The following is a 20,297-nucleotide window of genomic DNA, read 5'->3' as shown; positions in this document are numbered from 1 at the left end:
GTTTTTGTAAAATCATCACTCATAATAAAAATCAAATAAGTTCCACTATTTTTAAATATTTAAAAAAAAGATTATTTATATAACAAATATTACCCGAATATTTATTTAATTGTCTATTACTATTTGATAATACGTTTATTTTTTTATCCATGAATTATATTTTTAATACAAAATATAAAATTAATGTACATTTGAATATTATTATAATCTTTTACTTTTATGTATAATAATAAACCACGATATGAGTAACAGTATACTGTTTAATAATATTGTTCGTTGTGCTATGTTCTGTACTAAAAAGAGAGTACATGGTGGAGAAAGAAGCTTATGTCGCCTTATGACGGTTGCCTACATCACTTAAGTGATTATGGTGAAAAATATTTTGCCACGATACATGTCTCACGCATGTATAACGCTTGCGAAAATAATGTTTTCTGAAATAACATCCGTTCATCGTCAGTCAAGAGCAGCGATCAAAAAGAAAAATAAATTGAATGATTATATTTGTAACTTTAAATATGCATTAATTAATCTTAATCTTAATCTCACATTATATATTCTACATCTTTGTTTATACATATAAATAACTATAACTATAAAATTAAAATATAATATAAACTGTACAGTTATTTTTTTCTCTCCCTTCTTTAGTAAATCAACAAAGATACTCTAAATAAAAGTTATAAGTTTAAAGTAACGCTATTATTCTCTTAATACAAAAGTTAATTATATAATTATTTGAATCTTTCTTGAATTCTTTACGATAATACTTTTGCGATGACAACGTGATACGTTCGTGTCAGCTTCCGCTTCGTCCCATACCGTATCGAATCTTCGTCATATCCGTGCTCACCCGCGCGCTAGCGCATCAGCGATTTCTGTCTTCTTGGTACTCTCTTTTCGCGAGAAGGTGTGGCCCCCGAGAACAGCGGTATGATATGCAAAAATATGTGATAAGAGTAACTAGGGTGTGCAACGTGTGGGGCGTATGTGTGTGAACGCGTCGGTGAGCGTGAGCGCGCACGCGGATATGGAAAAGCCAGTGGCAACCCTATCAGAGCGACGGCTCCGGGGGGAGGGGGCGCTCACGGCAAGAGAAGAGAACGACCGACCAAGTCCCGAATATAGGATGTCAGGAATTTTCATATCTCGATGGAAAGTCGCAAGCTTTTCCTAGAAAATTCTTCTGACGACACGACGGAATAGACACGCGATATAGGCCCGGAAGTGGGGTTAAAGCGCGCACAATAAGAAGGATCCAGGAGGCCGTGCGGAATATCAGACGTATGCACTGTGATAAGGAAGGATCCATATTTCCGACAGTCTCATATTATTTTATTGTATGAAATATCGTCAGTTGTGACGGCCTTTAGCTATATGTCATTATTTAATTATAATTTTTTTAACTTAAATTTTAATGTAAAATCTAATATAAAATATGATATTTTTATGTTAGCAATTTCAAAAATCATGAATTGACAGTATATAAAATATTTTCCAGTAAATATTTCTTCAAATATTTATCTAAATATGCTATAAAGAAGCACAAGACGAAAATTAATAAAAAATATTAAAAAGATGTATATATAAGATTCATGTAATATTTTTAAACTATATTTTAAAAATAGATACATTGAAGCGAATAAATCTTTATTGTATTTAACTATATTACACAATTTAAATATATACAAATATTAAAAAATATTTATGCTTGAAAACATTATTTATCGAAATACAAATATATATATACAAATATTAAAAATATTAAAATGGATAATGAAGCGTGAATGTGCTGGAAAGAACATAAAGAGCAGTAATTTCTGTTTGGATCACCGAAGGAAAAAGTCCGGAATTAAATGGTGAAAATTCGTTTACCAACAAATGTAGCGAAAAATCACGATTATTAGACTTCATGCCTAAAAGATTTTCTGTACTCTGTATAAATCATCACAATAGTAAAGGCAATGCAAATTATATAAATTATTCAATTTGCCAGAAATGATGAAAATATTTTTATTGGAATCATTTACATAAAAAAAAATTTATGCAATCATAAAACGTTAAAAATTTAAATTACAATGCAGATACAAAAATAAATAACTATAACGTATACAATAATTTTATTTTGAAAAATTAACAAAAATCGAATAAAACTTTTTAATATCAAAGCTATTATTCCTATTGCTTAAATAATAAATTAAATAATAAAATAGCGTATGTAGACTATGTTAAAAACGAAAAAACATGCATATTTTACATATTTGATAATTTTCGATAATGTATTAGAACAGTCTAAAATGAACGCGAGACACGTACTCTTGGCGACCATGCGAAATGCGCTTTCTCGATACTCGCGTATGTAAAGTAGGCAGCAGAACCGACGCTATCGTCAGGAACCGCCGCCGCCGCCGCCGCCGCCGCCATCTCCATCCCTTGCCGCTCCTTTCCCTCCCCGATCTGGGAGGATAAAGGTGTTAGGGGTGCAGGCTGCGACTGACAGCTACATTTATACGTTTCGCGGATTTTCCATATCGAGATTTGTCGAGTGCACACGCCCGGGGTTAACGCCGCCATGGCGCGGAGCGGCACGGTGCGGCACTGCAAATAATGTCGGGAGGATTTGTATCTGTCAGAAGTTGCGGAGGCGTTCGGTACGTGCCCGGTTGCCAAGCCCGGCTTCGAAAATCGCCGTCTGCGCGACGCGCCATTCCGAGCGCGAATTCCGCGGATTCTGATGCCGGGCTTCGATTGCGAATGGGACATGTCACTTACCCGCGCGCCGACAGATTTCAGGCCCCGCCTGCGGATAAACGGAGATGAGCTGTCTTTTAAGTTCGTAAGCGGTAACAGATTACTGCCTAGTCGGCGAAAGAACACTTTTTACCAGAAATATCTCATATGCTCTAGCAAAATTTCGTGTAATTCGTCGTAAATTTAGTAACGGATAGTCACGATGCTTAAAATATTATCACGAATTATTAAGTAATTAAGTTTCGACGTGAAATATACGGATATTCTTAATATTACTTAGTATCCATTAGTATCCATTAATAAATTAACTACTTTTATGCTATTACTAAATGAAGAGACTTAATCTAATATAATAATAGGCGATTATTTCAATTTAAAAAGTGAGATAATTTTCCAAGGACAATATTGAATTTTTATTTCCAGTCTCTCAAAACTCAAATAAGTTAAGCAAATAATTATAATAATTATTATATAGAGTTATATTATTAATATATAATCCAAATACAAAATTTTAATTATGCACATATATTAATAGATATTAAAAAAGGAATGCTAATAAAATTTTGATTAGCATAATTTAACAATTATTTTAATAATTTAGATGGTCTTATAATAATTTTTAATATATGCATTTAGTATAATGCGTTTACATTACTTTCAGAATATACAAATATCACAATATTTACTTATAGAATCACTAGTATATCACTTATAGGCACTTATTTATTTTAATTATTTTATATATATATATATATATATATATATATATATATATATATATGCAAAAAAAGAATAAAATGAACGATCACTGTTTTATGCTTTACTCTTGAATATAAAGTTCATGTGTTCTGTACCATGTCCTAAAAGAAACTAACCCTCTGATTTTCACTATAGCATCCTAAACCTACCACGGGATCACGCAACCCCTTCTATAATGGCGATCACATACCTGCACCGTGCTTCATTTAGCTATTTTTATTTAAAGCAAAAAACTTTTTAGAACATGTAAATAATGCTCAAATAGATTTATTCTATAAATAAGCATTATTTAAGCAAATTCTTAATAATGGTGTTTAAATATGTTAATTTTTTTAAAACAATATATAATTTAAATGTAATTTAAATTTAAATTAAAAAATATATATATTGTAAAATTTTGCCCCTTTGAGAGTTTAATACTTGAATATTTGTGTTTGGAACATCCAAAATCAATGTTTAAATATATTTGTAAATTTGAATTACTTTAAAATTTTGAAAATGTATTATATTAATCTCGCAGTCTAATCATGAAATATTCTATGTAACTTTATGCGATCGTCATGTGCCACGTAAAAATTCATCCGAATACTCGACCAACTGTGCTCAAGGTACACACAATTGCGGATCCGAAAAACATTTCCTCCTTCTTGCCTATGAATTTATCTACCATTTTACCTCCTTCGAAAATTGTCGAACGGGAAAGCAGGAGCGCGGTAAGAACAGGACGAAATCATTAAATTGACTGCGGTTCAGCGAATTCGGACGAGGTATCGAGAGCTCACGTCGTTTGCCCTTTTAACTTTCCAGCCCTGTAGAACCTGGCTAAATGTATTTGCAAATATGTACGTATCCCCAACGCGATCTATGCCTGCTCTTACCCCGTCCTATCTTCTCTATCTACTATTTCTTTCGTTTCTTCATGCTCTCTTCGCACTCATACTCTCTTGCTAGCGGGCAACCCCCCCCCTCCCCCTCAGGCCTCGAACGAATAATCAGATAGATGTGGAGTAACGCACGTCTTTCTCTCTCTCTCTCTCTCTCTCTCTCTCTCTCTCTCTCTCTCTCTCTCTCTCTCTCTCTCTTTCTCTCTTCTTTCTTTTTCTTTCTCTATCTCCATGCCCTTCTCTCATCTTATATCTACGTTTCTGTCCATACGTATATATAAATCACTGCGGCGGTTATGTGTGCTGTATGTATACCGTCCGACGTATTTGCATGACAATATTATTCCATTCCTGGCATACGTGGATTGGTTACCTTTTTTCTCTCTCAGTACTTGAATAGGACGCGCTTCAGATACCACGCTTCCAGTGTGCTTGTTTCGAACAGTAAGTAGCTACTTTGTCGTCTTTCTAAACTCCTATCTTGACTCTTTTCCTTCCAAAATACAAAGAGTTTTAAAATTTTCTATGTACGATATTTGCACTATAGATATTTGCAAAACTATGTAATAATACGCCAGTACAATTTTTATAAAATAAATGTAAATTTGCAAATAAATAAGTATATAAAAACTTTTGCTTATAAATTACTATAACATCTCTATCCATAATAGTAGTGCAATAACAAGCACATATGTAACAAACACATAATTCATGCGCATATGTACACAGTAATATGCATATATTACCAGATATATGTGCATGGCAATATCATTCCGCTTTAGTAATATGTAGATTGGTTATTCTTTTTTATCATTGACTATTGTATAAGGTATTTTATCTTGTACGGCATCAGATACTACGATTTCTTGTTCTTATTATTTCTATTTTATAATTTCACCATTACTTAAACATTAAAACGTAAAGATATAGGAAAATAAAATTAAATTATTTTCTAATATTATATTATAATTATATTACATTTAATTCTTTGATTAATAATTATTTCTTTTGTTACGATATTTAAAATAAATAAAGTAGAGATAATAATAAACTATTGCAATTATTTTAATCTATATATCAGTCCTAGTAATATTATATTAGTAACGTGCAGTTATTCTAAAGTGCAACACGTATATTTGTTATTATATTCTTTCAAAATACAATGCGAAAAAACGCAACTCAAAGAAGACTGTCGACGTTAATGTTCAAGACACGGAACTTTGAAATGGCCTATAGAAACGCTTCTCGTATGCAAATTGGCCGATATTGTCGTGCGTTACGTAGCAGCCTGGTATAATAATACATACATACATGCAGTCGCATACTCGCGTACTCGCCAGGTATATATCCGCAACTAAAAGGTAAAAAGAAGAGGAGAAGTTGGGCTGGAGGAAAGGAGAAAGGGAGTCGATTCAACCGATGCAAATTCGCCAACTAAAACGGAGTGCATAAAGCCGAAAGCTCAGCCGGCTCGAGGCACGATTTGCATAAGTGTCCTGGCAGCTGCGAGCATTGCCACCGCGAAACACGTGCCCCGACATCCGATTAAAGGACTTGCGACCCTCTGCTTCCTGCTTCCGGGTGTTACGCTACCAGAGCTCCGTGTGATATCGAGAATTTCTCGTCGGAAATTGTCTATTTCACTGTCACGCGAAGTAACTTTTTAGTATAGAATTAATACTTTGATAATTTTTTATTTCATAATTCCTATTCTCAATATTAGAAAAATTCCTAAATTTGCTTATAATCAATAATTAAATATAATTCTAGTAGCAATTAAAAGGCGTCAGTTTTTTTTTTCTGATTCTTTATAAAATCTTTGATATTATTTTTCTATTTAGAAAAAAACTTAAGTTTACTCTTAAGTTTACTCTTTTATAATTGATCAGGATTGATCAATGCGAGTCGCCTAATTTGCTGGAAACCCAAATTCCTCGTTGTGCAATCGCTAGTTGTCTTCAATCGCTAGTCGACTAACAATGCGGGAGAATGCGGGATGGAAAGGCATCGCTTTGGGAAATTTTTTGGTTCGATTGCAGCTGTCGCATGACGAGAACGACGAGAACGACGACTGGCTGCAGCTAGCAGCGAGCAGCTCCGCTCCGCCGCGGGAATAAGATATGGAAATTTTCAATTCGGGCAAAATTTAAGAATTTACCCCACACGCGACTGGTATAGGGTGCAGGATATGTATTATGCGCGGGGTAGAGGGTGCATCCCCTATGCGGTGAGAAGAAGAAGAAGAAGATGGAGAAGAAAGAATGAGGAAGAAGAATGAGAGAGAAGGATACGGTGAAGGACGAAGGGGGAGTATGTATGTGACGTGTGTGGCGGCCATTACGAAGAGCCGGGGGTGGTTGCCAGGCAACGCCTTTCAGCCCCCACATACTCACACCACCCTCAACCAATCCCCAAAACCCCCTTGTGAGATCTCCCTTCGCCTCATGGCGCGTACTCTTTCTTCGTTCTTTATCGTCCTCTCACTCGTTCCTCGTTCTTCTCGTTCTCTCTTCCTTGCTTTTATTCAACGCGATGTTTAACAAGCACGGCCTATTGCTCGTCGATTTCTATTATTGACTTTAATTCGGTAAGCATGATTAGGTTGATGTTATTTTTGATATAATTTCTGATAATATACATAATATTTGAAATCAAACTTCAATATGGAAGGTAGAGAGGTATGATTTGATTGTATTATAATAAAATTAAGTTAATTTTTATACCAATTATTGCATTATATTAATACACATATAAATGAAGATTATTTTATAAACTTCTCTACCTTATAATTATGTAATTATAATAAACTTGAAAAGTAACCCTTAAAAAGAGACTTATATCGTTGATCTCAAACTTCAAGCAGCTTAAAATTTAATTTATCACTTCTTTTATGAATGCGTTAGAATTTAGGACAAGCATTTAAAGTATAATTAAACTGTATTTTATTGCTGCGATTTGTTTTATTGCTGCGATATTAAAAAAGATATATATTATATTACAAATTAAAAAAATAAAATATTCTAAAAAATATTAACTTAATAATATAGTCGATTATAATATATTCTTTTTAATGCGAACAATATGTTATAAATTATATTAATTTCCTTTTTTTAAACAATTTGAATCAATGCTTTCTAATCTTTATTTATGTATAAATAATTTCACCAAAATGAACATTTATCTCTATTCCCATTTGTCGAGAAAATCTCGAATATTTTTGGCTACTCTTACGTTTCTACCTCATTGGTTCGATCAATGAAATCGTCGACCTTGCGGATTATCGTCGGCAATTCGTCGATGTTGCCTCGATGATCGAATAAAATCCTCGATAGTTTGATCGTACTCTCTCGCCTTCTAATGCACATCAAACGGTGCAGCATTCGCTATCTTAAATTGGGCGTAACGTTCGGTTGTTGACTCCACGTGTGCACACACACACTTACATGAGTGTACACATATAACTGGGTGTGCATGCGACAGAAGTATGTATCGATGATGGGTCGATAAACATCGGAGTATTGTGCAATCAACCGCCTATTTGGTGTCATTGTGCCGACAGTTCGGTAGGTAGCTTTCTCATCCTCTTCTCTTGACCCGCGCGCCAGTCTCTCTTATTTCTCATACATTGTACTCGTTCTGACGCAAGGGGTTACGCAACCCCTCCCGCGGAATGGTCTGTCTACCTGGGTCGTCTCAGTACAAGATACCTACCTACATGCCAATATGTAAAATTGACTAGAAACGAACGGCGAACTATAGAAAATAGATCTCTATTCGTATTTTAGTTAAATCTCATTTTTTTTATAATTCCGTTATGAAGCGGCAATATCCTCTAAATGAATATATATTTCTCTTAATTATTGTTACTTTTCTTTTACATCATTATTATTATAGATATAATATTTTATTCAAAAAATAATATTTGCATTATTAATTATATTCTAATAAAAAATTTTATACACATATCAAATCCATAAAAATTTATAATAGACAAATTATTTAATTTACTTATTAGTATCTAGCATAATGTAATCATGAAGAAAATATCTTTATAATAATAAAATTAAAATTAATATAAATCTCTGAAAATAAATTGCCTAAAACGGCGCAAATTTTTTTAACAATAGTGACTTTTAATTTTGTCACAATGACACACCTGACACACATTACAGATTTATTCTTTGGAATGATTCCGCCGAAAGAGATTTCTCTTCGTAAAAGTTTGCGTAAATTGCGACAGAAAAAAAGAATTTTTCATTTTTCACAAATTTTCTTTATGTGAACACACGTTGACCCACAACCCGTCTATCCCCTGCCGTCTTGACAGATACAAACATTTCTGCGGTGATTTCCGTGGCACCCCTCGGGATCTTTTCACGGTCCTTATTTTAGACTGGGTACTATTCTTTAATGCGGCATTATATTGGACACGGGTTATTAATGGCCGCTGTCTTTCTCGGAGCTTCAACAAAACCCTTTTGGTTAATGCGATCGAATCGCACCACGATCTCTCGCTCATCTTTAATCTGGCCTTTAATACACGCTCAAACGATCTCTGAGCCCCTGACGCATTATCCTGTAATGATATTTTTTATTCTGCGCTCTGTGGACGTGTCAGCAAGAATAATGTTCGATTATCTAATAGTTAGATTGTACGAAAGAAATATACAAAACGTGACAAAACGTTAGAAACGTTATCATGAGATAAGAAGTCCATAAAATATATAAATAAATAAATTTACAATAAATTAATTTATTATAAAGTCAAGTGTCTAATTTAATTAATCTTAATTAAATTAAATTTTATGTTAAATGCTAATGTGATTAATATTAAGGAGTGTATTTATTTTATAATATGTTGTTAGCATGATTAAGTTTAAATTATCTTTAAAATTGTAAATGATCAAATTCATGATGGTTCTCAGTGTTCTGCGCGGTATTACCACATATTTGATAACCGGCACGAGGGACTGTGCGAGGAATGTGTGTAATAGTCAGCCTGACGGGCTGTGTGTACGGAGAAGCGGATATTTAATAACGAGTCGGTACGACCGGATATACCGTTGTCGCCCAATATATTCCGCCGAGTCGAAGTCGGTACCGCGGCTGTATTTCGCGAGAAGATATTTCCAATTTGTCTTGGTTCACAAAGTGGTGCGCCATCTCTGAAGTCGGAAAGGAGGGAGAGAGAGGGAAATAGTGAAAACTTACAAGAGAATGAGAAAGAGAGAGAGAGAGAGAGAGAGAGAGAGAGAGAGAGAGAGAGAGAGAGAGAGAGAGAGAAACTGTGAGAAGGTGGAAGAGGGTAAGACGAACGCAATGTGGAGGAGACGCGGGGGAGAGAAATACGGTCGGGTAATGGTGGAAAATCCGTCGTCTGAATTGAAGCGAGACGTCGTGAAATTGAACAACGTATGTAATATATACACTCGCAAGAGCTTTATACGTGTACCGAGACGTATAACTCCCCCCTCGCTCTCCCCTACTCCTCCTTTTCGCCCTCCTTCTGCCAGACGCGCGAATGTGACTCGGTTATACTAGCGCGGTAGCCGTGTACCTGTGTAATAACCCCCGCATTACAATCCCTGTGCATCTACAGCAAGATGTGTGATCGCACGACAGAGATGAAATCATTAGCTATTACGAGCTTCATCACGACGACACAACGTTGCACCGGCTGACCTTTTATTGCGCTCCACTGAAATAATCGAACTACATCGATTTTAACATGGAAAAACTATAGTTCGACGGATAAACACTTGTTGATGCAGAGATCTTTTTCTGGCTCGATATGTTGGATCAGAGATATGGCAATATTATTGCGCAAATTGAAGACAAAAGTAACATTCTGCAAAATGTATACCTTAGTCATCATTTTGGAATGTCAATTATCTTTAAGATATTGTGAAATATTAATAAAGATACGAAAATATAAAATATAGACTGTAGAACGGTTTCAAGTAAATTCTAACTAAACAAACATCGTTTTCCACACACATTGTAGATAGAAAGGGTTGTTCTCTCCCTGCGTTAAATATTTGCACCACTTCAGCTGTCAGGTAATCGCTAGAAACTAGTTCGCAAGTTTAATAATGAGAGGGGAAATTTTTCATAAATTTTTATTTTGTTTTTCTATTGTTAACTTTGACAGATTTTTTTTGTAAAATCAGGCATGTATTTATGTTTTATTTATAATTTCATAATGTCTAAAAGAATATATTTTATTATTTGTAAATATAGGATAAAAAAACATTTAATAATACATTTAAACGTTTACTTAATTCTTAAATTATATTAAATACTTTTTAGACAATTCTTAATTTTTATATAAATATAAATAATTATTTCCAGTCAGATTGGTATGCGATCTAAACTTGAAATTGCACGGTCGATTAAAAGCGCGACAAGGGTGAACCTTGATTTATGACTGACCGTAACATCGTACCTAACCCTTTCAGTAAAGATCGGACATACATTCTCGACAACTCGAGGGTAATCGTATGCATTTTACGGGGTTTCAGCCGCGGGCTTTTTTTCCAAGAGAGAATGACACCACGTTATTTTGCCAAAACTAAGCACCGTGACGTACGTATAACGGGTGCAATAAATTTCGATTATCGATCTCCTCTCCTCTTCACAATGCCTTTTTCGCGTCGTACAATGGCGGGGCACAGATACACGCGTTATATGCTTCATAAAAGCGTTATATGATTCGTGAAAAAGAAAGAGACTCATGCGTTCAGGATAAAAAACGCGAGCGTCAGCGAGCTGGGCAAAGAAAGGTAGAATGATTATTTTCGACACTAAAAAGAGAGCTCGCGTATAGTTAATGAGAAAAACTTGTTCCTGATAAAAGTGTATTTAATAACCACGAGCGGCGATTAATCCGAAGAAAAGAGACGGAAAACGACGAATGAAGCAACTTGTTGCATAATGACGCGGTACTAGAAGAGACTAGGGTTGAGTTTAGTCTGGCGCGATAGCTGCGCTTGCGCCTCAAGAACTTCGTTAAATCTGACCTTTCTTTCTACATAAATGAGTTACTATATAGTAATAATAAGAAAAATCATTTCTGACAAATTAAACATCTATTATTTAATTTCTGTGAAAGGTATTACTAACGAGATGTAAATTAATATCTAAAATTTCAGTTTGCTTTAAAAAAAAATCAAAAAATATTTTGCAACTTCCCAATTTTATTCTATGCGCTAGCTATTAATTAATATTATTAATATTACTTTTAATTTTATCAATAGTAAATTATAATCTCGGAAAAACGAATAACATCGCGATTAAAACTTCAATCACGTCATAAACTCGATGGTACTTCAGGGGAGCTTGGCCGTTTACTCTTCTTCTCATTTAAGGAACGTCGTCGTCCGTTATCCTGCGGGATAGAAATGGGAAGGACAGAGAGGATGTAAAGCGGGCCAGACAGGAAGAGGTGGGAGTGGATATTTAATGGAGGAGGGGTGTGCGCGGCATGCGATTAGCGTTTGATACCGCGTGCCAACGTCCTGAGGGCCGGGAGTAGGAGCAGACAGCCAGACAGACGTATAATTTCGGGGATAAGATCTAAAACATTGCCTCGACCTGCCACAGACGGAGACCGAAATACCGGCGGAAGGGGTTGGCGGCGCCATGTGTGAAACGGGATACGAGAGCTAGAGTGCCTCCTTTGAAAAAAAGAGTTTACAGCCTCGTACATTTATCTAGTTTTGCGGCTAAACTTGGTGTACGGTTATTAAAAATCGTTTATCAAATTTTACAATGTAATAAACTCATTTAATATCTAATATGGGTATATTTATATATTATGTCAATTTGTTTATTTACTCCGTAACGAATAAAACAAAAAATGAAATTAATAAGTTTTAAGTTTTAGTCCTGTACTCCTATATTTGATATATATAAATATCCAATTTTATATATTCATCGATATATTAAAATAATATATAAATAATATGTAAATAATCTACTTATTAAAAAGATTAATTTATTATACATTTTATCCGTAATGGCATATAATTTATCATTATATTTTAATATAAACAATTTCGATTAATATCTTGTTTTGGAATTACGTTAACAAGTATATCTATCGCAAAAAAGTTGCGAAATTCAAAATTACTTAGCTCAACGTATATCAAAGAAAAATAGGGAATAAAAGAAGCAAACGACAGAAAAAGAATGGCATATCAGCGGGTCATTAAACATTGATAGGGTCAACCCACTGCATATGTCGCGACCCTGTACTTCTCGTCTGCCCGTGTAACGGTTGGCAGGCTGGAGTTAGTTAGCGTGTATGCAAAGCTAAGCCAGGTAAAGAGAAAGAGAGCGAGAGAGAGAGAAATGAAGAAGAACCGCTCTGATTATTTATGTGAAGATCGCACCAGAACCCTTTTTTTCATCGTTCCCCTTTTTAGATTAAGAGGACAGACGGAGAGAGAGAGAGAGAGAGAGAGAGAGAGAGAGAGAGAAGAGAAAGAGGTTTATAGGTTGTACCAACGGATCTGCTGCGCTCTCTCTCTCTCTCTCTCTCTCTCTCTCTCTCTCTCTCTCTCTCTCTCTCTTTTTGTGTAGATAGTAAAAAATATTATAATCTATGCTTGGCTGGAAGAGAAAAATATAATTCATTATTCCGGCGGGTATACAAAGAGAACGACAACGGGGTGCCCCGCATGGGTGAATCCCGCCCTCCTCCCCGGGAGGAAAAAGGGTTGAAAACGGCAAGGGGGGTCGTATTCTGCCCTCTGACAAGGACTGCCGACGAACTTGGGACGGGAAAGAAGATATATTTTATCTTATCCTGTTTTTCTCACGAGTGCAAGTCTCAATAGTCTTTTTGTGACTTTTCCGTGTCATATATAGAATAATACATGCGAAATAATTGACATTTCCTCTCGAAGATACATTTTTTAGATATGTATTTATAAATGTACATTAGTTGATATATGAAAAATTTTTGATCAAGTTATCAAATAAAAATACATAAATATATTCGCAAATATTTAAATTATTTTATATACGTCATCCAAAAATTTATTGTCTTGATTGATTAATTATAAATTTTATATCTTTATAATATGTTTATTTATCTTATAAAAGATTAGTAAATGTACAAATTTTTTAAAGAAATACTATAAAAGTTAATAAGAAAAATTAAATAACATAAATAATCCATAATCCATGGAGCATTAAATAAATTAAATAAACTTGAATTGTAGACTTCTATGTTTAGGTTTTTATAAGCCATGTAAAACACAATATACATTTACATGTTTAGCTTTCTATATTGCCAGGTAGACTAAGTTTCGTTCGAGTTTGTCTGATGCATAATCGCAATTACATATGCAAAAAGCATAAAGGAATAGACTGAGTGGGGCAGAAAGGGTTAAAGAAAGAAGGATAGAGAGGGGTTGATGAGTGCAACCGGTGTCTGTCTCCCCACCCTCTGACCTCGCCAGACGGCAAAACGGCCTCACGGATTCCTGTCACCGGAAACGTGTCAGTTTAACACGAAATCTCGATGAGGAAAGTTCGAAAGTTGTAAAAAGTAGAAACTCGCTTTTCTATGCACGGAAAGTCCGTATAATTAAGCAGCATAAAATTCGCGACTCTTTATTGGTGTTTGTTAGTGCAAAAGAATAATTATTGGTGATTAAACATGTTAATTAAATTATTATGATTAATTAAATTAATCATAATAGCGTTGAAGATTAGAAATGATTGGTTGGAAAACAATATCAAATCAGAATTAGAAAAAAAAGTTAAAATAATTTGTGGTTGAAAAGAAATGAGCATTTAAAAAAATAATAAACTTTAATATTAAACTTTATTTTGTACATTAATTTTTTTATAAATATATCTTAATATTTATTGCTGTTATTTTTGTGAAAAAAAATGTTTGTTAAACACATCTGAAGAATAATTTAGAATAATTCATTATTTTCTAATGAATTTTTTTTTAATATATTAATTTTTTCCACATATTTTTATTAACACTTTCATATATCGATATTTTAAATAATAACATTTTGAAATATTACTTAACAAAAGTATTAAATTGTCAAATTCTCAGTGATTTAACTTCTTTATGACATTCTCATTTAATCTTTCGATTTCTAAATAAAGTGTTCCGTTCCCATCTTGAGTTCTCCATAATACATTTACCAATTTCTTAATCTCGTCTTTCGTTCCGCCCACAGAAAATCGTATTCATTACTATCGTAAAAATGCAACATTTATTTCTATTTTCCTAGATGTTATCGACATTTTATTATCATACAAAAACTTTAAATATACCAAGTAGTAATGATTTTATTTTAATCTTTTTTAAGACACGTGTTTTTTTTTATATACACAAAAATAGAAAATAGAAATATATATATATATATATATATATATATATATATATATTTGGTAGAAGCCGTGATTTATATTTTGAAAACTCGCAAGAGTAGCATAACAATCAGAAAGATAATTAGTTTAATGTAAAATGATGTAGAAAAGTACTTACTCGTATTCGTCATCACGTGTTGCTTCTTCTTTCCCAGTAGAATGCGTTGAATTTCTCACGCGAGAAGCGATAAATGACAAAAAATACAAAATTATTTTTTACGCGAACTGTGAATATAATTTCGTAACATTGAATTAATTACGCGCGCGTATTCAGTCCGTCAAGACTAGGTAGAATGAGGGAATCGCTCCATGAATGTATACATGGTAGGAACAGGGAAAGCGAAAGTGAAAATGAATGGAAGTAGAGCGGTGGAGAGAACAGGAGAGACGAGCGGGGTGGTGATTAAGAATGTGGAGAGGGTCGCGCGCGCGAGAAGGGATGGCGCTGACGTAATTAAGCCGAAACGAAAGCCCGACACCGCAAGAGGAAACAATCAGCTGTTAATTGTCCACAAAGTCGCTTCGTGATTTAAATTTTATCTACTGAAGAAACAGATTATTATGTTCTATAAATATTAGAAATTTGACTTTTGTAAATGAATTATACATATTTATACGTATTTTGAGTGCAAAAATGTAAAATATTAAAAATTTTTTTATTTAACATCACTTCTTCACAATAATGAATTTATTCTCTAATGTATAAATTTATTCTGCGAAGATGTTAACAAAATTTATGACAACATTTCGAAATTTATTATTTTAAGAGCAGCTTTAACTTTTTTACACAGTCAAAATATAAGTAAAATATTTTGAAACATTTTTGTGACTATAACTTTTTCATTTAGATACTAGTAACTTGTTATTTTTTAAAACACGCAAAATTTATTTTCAAATATTTCACATATCGCAAGTCTTGCATTCAAGTTTGTGTCGAACATTTTTATATACCTTCGTAAAAAGATTTAATAATTAAATTAAATATATATATATATATATATATATATATATATATATATATATATATTAAATGTATATATAAATTTTGTTAAACACAAGGTAACATTCTTATATAACTAATATATCTAATTACAATAAAGAAACAAAATCAAAGTTTTTCGTGCGTATTGCAAAGATAAATTTGTATCCTATCATTTTAAAACGGGTCACGCATTTAACATTATCGCACTTGTGAAAAAAATAAAAAGCACTTCACTGCGTATTTGTGTCATACAAAAAGTTTCTTTTTAATATTCATACTAATATTGGCGCGACTTAATATTTATTCTATTTAAACGAAAATGTTTGATGAGGATTTGCGATATTTTGCGCATTCACTCAATTACGCGATCGCGCTTGTTTTCTTTATCTTAAGCGAAGAGGAAGGAAGGAAGGAAGGACTACGTGCGAAGACGAGTGCGCAGAAAGGACTGGGAGAGGATCCAGGACCGAATCCTGCCATCTCCAAGGACCGTCCGACGGGAACTGTACCGTCGAACGTCGCGACGCTGGCGTCTGCGTCCCAACTGCCTATATATATATATACATATATACGCAGTTAGATATATATATATATATATATATATATATATATAAAACTTTTATAATACAACGCCAGCACACGTATGCGAATATATTCGCACAAATATACAGTCACGTAAATGCAGCGTAACAGATTTTTCAAAACAAATTTTTAGTTTTCTAGAAACGTTTAAGATTACATGGTCCTTCAAATCGACAGATAAAGTCAATGCCTTTTTGTTTTAATCAGAAAATTAAAAAAAATTAATAATTGTCTTGAATTATCATTAATGATATTGCAATAAAGATATTTTTGTAAGTTAACCTTATTTAATTTTTTTTTTATTATCTATATAGCTAGATATCTAGCTCTATATATATATATTTACACATTTAAAATGCTACTTATTTAACAAGAATCTTAAACATATTTAAGAAATATGATTTTACCATAAATTACAATAATTATAATATCGGATATTCTGTATTTGAAATCAGATATATTCTTGTATAAAATTACTTTAACAAAATAATCTACTTTTGTTATTTAAACCGCTATAAAATTTTACAATATAAAAGATTTTATTTAAAATTTTTCTGAAGAAAAATATAAAATGTGAAAATTTTTTATACAAAACGAATGCAACAAGAATAAAACATTTATTTCGGTTATTTTATAAAACTTATTCGCGTCACGAAAATTTATATAAGTTAATACAAAAACCGAATCGATTTGTTATTTTTTTCAGTCAATACTTTTCCTCCCAGCAACAGAGCATACTCCCTGAATAGGCGCCGCGACGCTAACGTACGCAGGCGTCAACATGGCCGCCTCTCGACGACTCCATCTAGTCGAGCTGACTCTTCTTCGTTTAACTCGTATCAGTAATTAATAACACGCCGTTAAGTCCCATTGTGTAAAATGACAAACCTCACAAACGAATTTAATGATGATATCGAAAAATCGAGAGTGTAAGCGTAAATATTGTAAGGCGTGTAAAACTCAATTAATATTCTTTGTGAAGTGTTTATTATTGATAACAAAGATGTGCAGCCAAATATTTTAAACAAAATATTGATCAAAAGTGTTACCGTGTGAACAGTTTTGCAACAACGATACTAGTAAGAGGTAGCGACACAATTACAATTAATATAATATTTATTGTGCGTTGTACCATTTGAATTAATGAATAATCAGAAGATACTTTTATAATTAAATATAAATACAATATCAATAAATATCCTGTGAATAATGTAAGTGAAAATAAAAAATTAGGATTTTACAATATTGTGATAAATAAAAATTTATTAATAGAAAATGTAAATAGCAACGAAGTAATTTATTGCATTTAAGATTGCAGTTCTATTTTATGAATTTTAATATTATACTATTTACCGAATTCCAGAAAGATATTCATTTTTGTGTAAACAGATATAATATCTGTAATGTATCTATCAGTAGCTATGATTTTTTATATTTATATTATTTAGAAAACATTAATAATTTCTTATAATTTTAATAATTTTTACTCAAAAATTTTTATAATTAAAGAAAATAAAATTTCTATTATAGATATAAATAGAACAATTATTTCACTTTATTTCTGACATTTAAATTTTTACAATTATAATTATTCTCTCTTTAAAAACGTTTTTCTATATTTGAAAGATAAACAGTTCACTTTTTTAATAGAATAATATGAACATAGCTTTATTAGGTTTTTAATTGCTTTATTACATTTTCATTGTTCAAAGTTTAATCGAATAATTAAAACAATTTAACTTTATTTTAGTTTTTCTAGAAATACAATAATTAGAATATTTATTATGAATGCAATCGCTTTATTTCATTATTCAAATGTTAATTAAATACTCAAGGTATTTCTCTCTTCAAAACATTTTTATATTATCTCACTTATCAATAAATCTATTTTTTTCTTTAATAAATATATTATTAACTAGATCTACTAGAATATAAAATTTCAAGAAACCATCTACGTATTTTTTTCTATCGGGATGAGAATTGTATTTTTATGAATCACTATATGACTTTTATCAACGATGAAATGTAATCACATCACTGAACATCACTATTCAATGCATCTCGAGAATCACTCACTAATTTCTCGTCAGAATAAATATTAATAATAAATGATTACTAACCACATGTACTTCATGGGATATTTTTACAGTACCATTCGGATTGCTTTTTTTAGCGAGAAAAAAAGAGAAGGTCTACGGTAGCCAACAATTTGAGCACGGTAGTTCATTAAAGCGGAGAGACGATTCGAGCTAACCCCCGCCGACGAAACTGAGTCACATCCTAGAGCCGGCTGACCGTGTATGCAAATCACTCGCGTGGGGTGTTCTCGTTCTCGCTCGCTCGTCCGATTTCTCTATCTCCCTTTCTCCTTTCGGCTCTCCATTTGCCGCCGTGTCCCTACGGTGTGTCCCGTAACGAAAGCTCGGTTAGGTAGGGGAAACTCATTATATCTCTTTTCTTCTTTTTTCGCCGGCGATAGGGGCACTGGGTCTCGGCTCTCGCTGGCGGCCATCATGAATCGCGCTGCCCGGCCCTGCGATTGTTTATAAGGGCGCACTTTTCGCCAATGGGCGGTTCGGTTTGGTGACCCCCGAAGCTCGCACACGCCGCTTGGGGAAACGCGGGAGCGCGTAATTTTCTCGCCATAAAACATGTATCGCACACATCGATTATCAGCAGCGCGAAATTACGCGATTACTACCCCTGCACCTCGTGCGCGCACGCCGTAATTACCGGTAATTGCGGATGATTTTAACAAGGAGGCGATTACCTCTTTACTCGGCCGCAATGAACGGAATGCCCGTGCTCGCGCGCGTCAATAAATGATGAAATGCGGTGTTTGCACGCGAGTACCCTGTGTTTAATTGATTATCTTTTATTATAATTATTTGAAAATAACACGAACGCGATGTGCCTTACCAAATAATTAATAATTAGAATTTAATTATATTACTACATCCATATTTACTGTTAAGAATTTTTTAAAAATTATTCGTATTTTTACATGTAAATAGTCTTTCTTTTAAATACATACATTCAATAAACGATATAACAATCATGAGCTGTCACATATATAAAATTTATGAAGAATGGGATATTACATACTTATATCAGTGAAAAATTATTTCTATATATAGCTCTAAATGTTTTAAACGATGTTTTATCGATAAGCCACCGATTCGTTGCTCGCTTTTAAGATGTCCCACGAATCAGTGGTTGCATAATAACGTACATTCTATTCGCGAGCTTGCATACGCGAGAGAAATCGTTCAATAAATCAAATCACGAACTCATTGTATATACTCGCAAGCCTCAGGTAGGCACGAATCACCGAGAGCCTGCCAAAGAGGCGCGAGAAGAGCGACGGAGAGGGTGAAAGCCGTGAGAATGAAAGACGCGCGGAAGGATATTCAAATTTCCAACCCTCGTTAGCGCGGAAATTCTCAATGTGCGATAATTTATCATCGGGCCCCGCTGAGGTGAGCGACCGTACAATACGGACTACCTGCATGCATAATTTATGCGAATGATTTTTAAGGAAGCAAACGGGGCCCAAGGCCGAAAAGGGTTGCGCCAGGCAGGACCGTAATGTAGATTTCTTTTGTCTCTTAATATCGCGTGATAGATGTTACATCTTTTCAAATTATAGCTACGTTACACTTTCTCACCTTGTCCGACATAATTTAATAAATATAATTTTTATAATTTTCGTTAATAAACCATTTACAGACATGAGCGTATGTAAATGTTGAATTTTGTATAAAACTAGATGAAATGAGTTCTGATGATGTAAGTAACGATTCAATTATGTAAGAAAAAGATCGTGGAAACTTGAAGTTGTTTGTAACTTGTGAAATATAAGAATTCCTGTTGTAGAATTAAAATATTTGTACAAATAAATGGTAGCTTTGAAGGAATATTAATAAGGACCAGCTTTC

The 20,297-nt window shown here is 33.4% G+C and overlaps 1 protein-coding gene and 1 long non-coding RNA gene across 2 annotated transcripts in view; one reads left to right on the top strand and one right to left on the bottom strand.

Moving 5' to 3' along the window:
• LOC148934756 (uncharacterized) overlaps nucleotides 1–16,661 on the bottom strand; it is a 45,155-nt gene extending 28,494 nt beyond the window's left edge. The window contains exon 1 of the long non-coding RNA XR_016141061.1: nucleotides 14,914–16,661. This is a non-coding gene — a long non-coding RNA (uncharacterized LOC148934756). The remainder of the gene's footprint in view (nucleotides 1–14,913) is intronic.
• Nucleotides 1–20,297, top strand: part of MESR6 (misexpression suppressor of ras 6) — a 254,116-nt gene that overhangs the window by 193,400 nt on the left and 40,419 nt on the right. The window lies entirely within an intron of this gene.

Source organism: Pogonomyrmex barbatus, unplaced genomic scaffold (genome assembly GCF_055798465.1).
Source record: "Pogonomyrmex barbatus isolate J1 unplaced genomic scaffold, ASM5579846v1 scaffold8, whole genome shotgun sequence".
Lineage (NCBI taxonomy): Eukaryota > Metazoa > Arthropoda > Insecta > Hymenoptera > Formicidae > Pogonomyrmex > Pogonomyrmex barbatus.
This window is presented reverse-complemented; position numbering and strand designations above follow the sequence as displayed.